This window comes from Petaurus breviceps, unplaced genomic scaffold (genome assembly GCF_028583685.1).
Source record: "Petaurus breviceps papuanus isolate PSGF00001 unplaced genomic scaffold, PetGlider_PUasm1.0 140, whole genome shotgun sequence".
NCBI classification, from domain to species: Eukaryota; Metazoa; Chordata; class Mammalia; order Diprotodontia; family Petauridae; genus Petaurus; species Petaurus breviceps.
Window position 1 is genome coordinate 163,136 of NW_027185698.1, and position 6,467 is coordinate 169,602.

At 39.2% G+C, this 6,467-nt stretch overlaps 1 pseudogene; it reads right to left on the reverse strand.

The window, feature by feature from the left end:
- Nucleotides 1–1,486: 1,486 nt before the first annotated feature.
- On the reverse strand, nt 1,487–2,655 carry LOC138146338 (UMP-CMP kinase pseudogene; annotated as a pseudogene).
- Between the last annotated feature and the right edge of the window lie 3,812 nt (nt 2,656–6,467).

Sequence of the window (6,467 nt, forward strand, 5' to 3'; positions counted from 1 at the left end):
CTGGGGCTAAAACCTTGGTGTGGAGCTGGGCTCAGCTCCCAGGGGGCTGGGCTGGCTGTCTTGCCAGACTGCTGGGCTGTCCTCAGCAGGAGGTTAGCTTCTTTGTGTCATTGTGTGTATTCTGCAGCTCCAAAGTTTGTTCAGAGTCCCCTTTTTTCATTCACTGGGGAAGGTGGAAGCCGGAGCTGCTGGGAGGTTGTGCTTCTACTCTACCATCTTGACTCTGCCCCTGACTCTTCTCTGGATGACAAGTTATTAATGTCATTAGATTGTAAGCTCCTTGAGGGCAGAGACTTTCATTTTCTTATTTGTGTCCCTACCTCTTAGTAAAATGCCTGGCACACAGGAAGCATTTGATAAATGTTTGTTCTGTTAATGTGTTAATAAGGCTTTAACATTTGGTGATCTCTTTATGAAGTGGGAATATCTTTCTTTGATGGAATTTCACAAAGCCTGGCCTTTGGATGAGCAAAAGTTGATTAATGGAGTAGGGTAGGGAAGAGGGAGAAATAACTTTCTCTCCTCTAAGAGTGATTCTCTCTTATGGATTGAATTTTTTCTCCACTGCTAGTTCATAGCTTGAACTGCCTAGAACTGGTACCAGGTTTAGGTGTTCAAAGCCTATAGGGATTGTCCTTTTTTTCTTTTCAGGGAACTTAATTTAAATTAAATTTTAAACTGTTGAATTGCAGCTGCAGCGCAGAGAGAATCAAAAAGGACTGAGGGGTTGACATATTGATCCTTCTGTATGCAAACTCATTTCTAGTCCTATCATTAGTCTTTCTAGTTGAAAGTCAATTAAAAAACTCATCACCACTCATAAAAATGACAGGAAAGAGTCACAGATACTGAAAAAACTCTAAAGTTAAAGGGAAAGGCTAGTATATTAGATGTGCCCAGAATAATGCTCAACAAACCTCTTTGTGGATTGGAGCCAGGAAGTAAATAGAGTGACTGTGTTTCCAGGGACTTGGCTTCATTGTATAGACTCTTTTTTTTTTTTGAAACACTTAGAAGATGTATTTATTAATTGTTTTCTTGAACAAACCAAAGTGCAATTATTTTTGGAAAAGTCCTTTTAAACAAATAACAATGAAAAAATAAATCCACCAAGAAAACCTAACAAATTTCAAATTCAACCTTTAAGACAATTTCCCCTCTTGAGCCAATACCAGACCTTATTATTATCCTGAAGAACCCAAATCTCTTAAGTGTTCCAAAAATCAAACTGTTGAAGATCTCCTCTTCCCTTCACCCTGGCTCATGTTTTGTCTGTCACAGGCAAGGGATTCTGCTAGGGCTCCTCTGACCCAGGAAGAAGTGGGTCAAGTGGATCTGAAGAGACCTGTTCCCTCGCCCCCTCACCTGCTGTGGCCTCAGGTCATGACGGAATCCAGATGGCCTGACATCCTGGAACTCTGAGCATGCCCCTCTCTCCCACTATTCACTGCCAAGAGCCAAGGAGGTTCAGATCAGGTCCAGATTTCTTATGGTCCGTTAAGTAACAAACATAAAAACAACCCCGAGCCCTTGTTTTCTCACTTCATTTAAAAAAAAAAAAAAGAAATTGAGCAAATAGTGACTTCGTGAAAAGATTCCTGACATTTGGTCCATGGATCCACATAGCAGGTGGCAACTGCTTTTTAACTTGTTTGGAAAAGCAATTGGGGACCGTCCCGTTGCTACACAGTGGGTCTTGGACACGCAGAGCAAGTTTGGCTCCGAAGGCACGTGCAGGACAGGAGGGGAGGGCCTTCTTTGCTGGGTTACTGGGTTTCCAGAAGTTACTGTCTACTAGCATCATGTGAAATGACCCCGGTAAAAAAAATTTTTTTCACTTAATCACTATCTATTTTCCAGTCATCCATGGAGACATAAAGACAAAAAGATTAAAAAACTTCTTTAAACAAAGGGTAGACCGAAGTAGCAGTATGGAAGCAAGGGTCAAGAACGATTTATGGAGTGGAATTAGCCTTCTTTGTCAAAGATCTTCAAGAGGTCTGCAAACACCTCGTCAACCGGCTTAGAGGCGTCCACCTTCCTGACTTTCCCCATCTCCTCATAGAGGTCAATAATAGGCTTAGTGCACTGCAGATAGGTCTGAATTCTCTTTGCTAGGCTTTCCCGGTTGTCATCACTCCTCCCGCTGCTCTTCCCCCTCTCGAGACAGCGCTCGATGCAGATCTCATTATCACAGTCAAAAAACAGAATGAAAGCTACATCTGCTTTCCCATCCATGGTCTTGTTCCAGCCTTGAAAGTTGTCCTGATTTCGTGGAAACCCATCAATCAAGAATTTATTCTTCTGAGCATTGGCCTCCATTGTTTGATCCATTTCCCTTTTGAGCAAGCTGATGGTTATCTCAACTGGCACAATCTCTCCTTCTCTTATGTACTTTTCAATGAGCTAGCCATACTGAGAATCTGGCTTATTCCTCTCATCACGAAGAAGATCTCCTGCAGAAAGGTGTGTATAGCCATATTTCTGCACAATGCGGGAACATTGGGTGCCCTTGCCGGCGCCGGGCCCGCCCAGCACGAACACGAGGAACAGCTTCATGAGGCGAGGCTGGCGGAAGCCGAAGCCGGAGGTCAGGGGGAGCAGGCTGCAGACGCTCGGACCTGGGGCCCGGGGCAGCTGCAGCAGGAAGGGCAGCGGGAGCGCGAGCCATTGTATAAACTCTTATTACAAAAGTAATGCATTTAATTAATAAATGCTACTTTCTAAATAACAGATTAGTTTGCTAGCTTTTAAAACTATATGATGATTGTAGAGACCATCGCAACTATTATTTCTTTAATGTTCTCTTCACCAAAGAGAAAAGTAATGCAAAATCTGGTATTTATTTGACTTTCTGAAATAGTATAAGACCACATATATTTCTGGCTTGTAGGTGTGTAGAATCATAATAATATTTCCTCATTGCTGTTCATGCTTCAGAAGGAATGAGACTAGTGGCATTAGTAGGAAAGGAAAGAAAGGCTAGAAGGAATCCTGCCATGAGCAGCATGAATCTCCCTTTGAAGGAAAGAAGTCTAGAATAATCAGAGGATAAATGAATAAGAAATACAGTTATGTGTAGACTGAGTAGTCTTCTGATGTCAACCTGCACTGATTAAAACTAAAGGAACAAAACTAAAGAATGTAACAGGATCACCAAAGTCAGTCAGAAGTGATTTCAGAGGCCCTTTAGTCCAACCTAGACATGAACAACAACAAAAAAAAGGTGAGGGAGAGGGGAATGAGAAAAACAAAAAACTCAGGAATTCTTCCAGCAAAGGAAAATCTGTCTTTTTGCATTGAAAGAAGCTCTTTTAAAGGGCTGCTTTCCATTCCTTTGTTTACATCTAAAAAAAAAAAATACAATTTTTTTTCTCCCCAGAGCTGAGTCAGATATTTAGAACTGATATTTCTAATGCCAACATATTTACACAGTCACATTGCAATTATGGTTACAGAGACAGCTAATATTGTATTTGTCTAATACAGATACATATGAGTGTGATAGCTGGCTGACGTTAGGCAACAAACACAGTACCTAGAATACTGGCAAATGGAGGATTTGCTTTAGCTGCACCTGCTGTCCAACAGGAAGTAACAGATGTGTAAATAAGTTATTGTTCAAGGTTCAGATTTCTGATATTAGGTAAGTCTTTTATGGTCTGACAGCACTGGGGAAAAGATAGGGGAAAGACTGGCATAAAGAAAAACAGTATGGATTCAAAGTCCCTCAAATTCGGGGATTCCCAATCCTTGATTACCTGGGGCTGAGGTACATGGGAAAATTGAGACAATTTGTTATTTTCTAAACAAAATAGGAAAACTTGCCATTCTCTTCTGACTCTCTCAAAGACTAAAATACTTTTTTTGATGTTGGTAATCTAGATAGTTCTACAATTATATCTATTCTTTTCATGTGTAGTTGAATGAAAAGAGACTGCTTTAATCTTCCTGAACCTCAGTTTCCACATCAGTTAAATGGGGATGGATAATACTTGAACTACCTACTTTGTGGTATTGTTGAAAGGAAACACACTTGACAAACCATAAAATTTTGGATCAATCTGTACTATTTTTTTTTGGTTCAACCAAAACTAAGTTGTAGAATTTAGGCTATCAACCATACAGTGTTAGAACTAATAGCAATTTAAGAATTCTCCTAATTGGGGCAGTTAGGTGGCGCAGTGAGTAAAGCACCAGCCCTGGAGTCAGGAGGACCAGAGTTTGGTTCCAGCCTCAGACACTTAACACACACACACAGAAACTAGCCATGTAACCTTGGGCAAGTTACTTAACTGCAATTGCCCTCCAAAAGGAAAAAAAAAAAGAATTCTCCTAATATAATCTGGTCATTTTATAGGGAGGTAAAATGATGAATAGGAATTTAACAGGTGAAAAGGGAAGGGACTACATTCCAAACATAGGGAACAGCATGAGCAAGGGCAAGAAAGTGATTGGGAACAAAAATAGATCAGTTTCACTAGAATATAATAACTGACAAATATTTATTAAACATTTTAATTTATTAAATTTTAATTTATTAAACATTTTAAACATCTGTGTTAGAAATTATGTTAGCTGGAACTCAAAGTTCTAAAAACAAATGTTTAAAAGAAAAAAAATAGTTTTTTTTACATGCAACTGGGAAATAATATATACAGGCACTAGGGTATAGAAATCCATCTTGCCCTACTAGAAAGTTAGGGGAGGTGATAGGGGAGGATATAGGAAAGAACAGATTGAGGGAAGGGGTAATCAATAGGCTTGATACTTTGGAGTGGGGGTAGGAGAAAGACGGGGAGAAAAAACTGTAACTCAAAATTTTGTGGAAATGAATGTTAAAAACTAAAAATAAATAAATTAATTTTTTTAAAAGAAATTATGCTAGGTGCTGAGGGTACAAATGCAAAAGGCACTTGAGATAATTCCTGCCTTCAAGGAGTTTATATCCTATTGAGAGGGATATAACATAATCACAGGTAACATTAAAAATAATGATAATAGTATAATGGTAATGGGAATTTGGAGATCTTCCCTTCCCCTTAATAAGCCCAAGGGAATTTGAAGATCTTTCCTGCCCCTTAATAGGCCAACTGTAATCACGTGGTGGGAGGAATTTGCTGAAGGGTGGAGCAGAGCCCACAGGAAGCTGGGAGTAGCTAGAGGTGGGAGAGAGAAGACAGCAGGCAAGCAGACAGCTAGGTTTGTGAGTATTGGTTTGTGGGAAGGCTGAAGGATAGTGTGGCTCTTTGCTGTGTTGTGGTGTATTACCTAACCTCTTTATTGCTATGATGGATTTCTGGTGTTGGGATTTGGTTTTCTGGTATCTGAATAAGTGTTTTGCTTCTGTCTTTTTTCTGGAGAGTCAGTTATATTTTGTGATTGAGAACTATGCTGGCATATTTACAGTAGCCGTTGATGCTGTGAATATTGCGTTGGTGCTACAAATAGTAATAATAATCATCCCCCTTCAAGTCCAATCCATGGTGGGGAGGAAAAAACAAAGCAGAGAAATACTACCCATAGAGATGTACAGCAGAAGCTTGAAGCTCAAAAACCTAGCAGGAGCCATGAAACACTGGTAGATTGGGCTCTGGAAATAACATTGATTTAGTTATCTATTACCTAGTCAGTGTGACAGTATTATTCCTAAGAGCCAGGAAAATAGATGGGGAAGTATAGAGTTATAGGTTGTAACTGTTTGTGATGAGTTATAGGTTATAACTATTTGTGATGATCAGCTTGACAGGAAGAACAATAGAGTGGATGACACTCCTTCATGTTCTAGTAACAAAAGAAGGCAAGGCTCACTTAGAAAAAATATAAACCTACCTGTTGGAAATGTTTAGGTACAGATGGTATTGACCATTAAAGAGGGCAAACCATAAGTGCATGTGTAAAAGACTGAAAATATGAATGCTTTCATTACACACCAGTTCTAAAATCTTTATAGTTATAGGTAAGGGATTCATACTGCTTTTTGTCAATAATAATCTCAGTTTCTATACACATAACAAATTGCAGAAAAATGCATGGTAATCATAAGAAGCAACTTCATCCCTAAACCTAGACTAGATAAAAAAAAGCTGAAAATAAGGAGATAACAAAATCTTAAAAGTGAAAAATTGAAAAATCCAAGGACATTGAAAATCCTCATTTAACACAAACTCCAGAAATTCTACGTAACAACAAAATGTATGACAATGTATGGGACAGGTAAAAGTGTGGTTTCTCAGAGGCTATCTGTAAAATAACTAAGTCCTTAGGCCTGTTTCCATTTTTCTAGAAATTATGTGACTTTCAAACTTTAGAAATCTTTCTGTATAGTTGCTCTATTCTAGTTAGCCCTTTTCACCCAGCTTATCATAAAAGAGTTAAGTTTCTATAGAACTGCAAGAATTGCTGAACAATACTGCTGATAAGGAGGAACAGGCAATAACCTTGGGAAAGAAGCTCAGGCCCTGGTT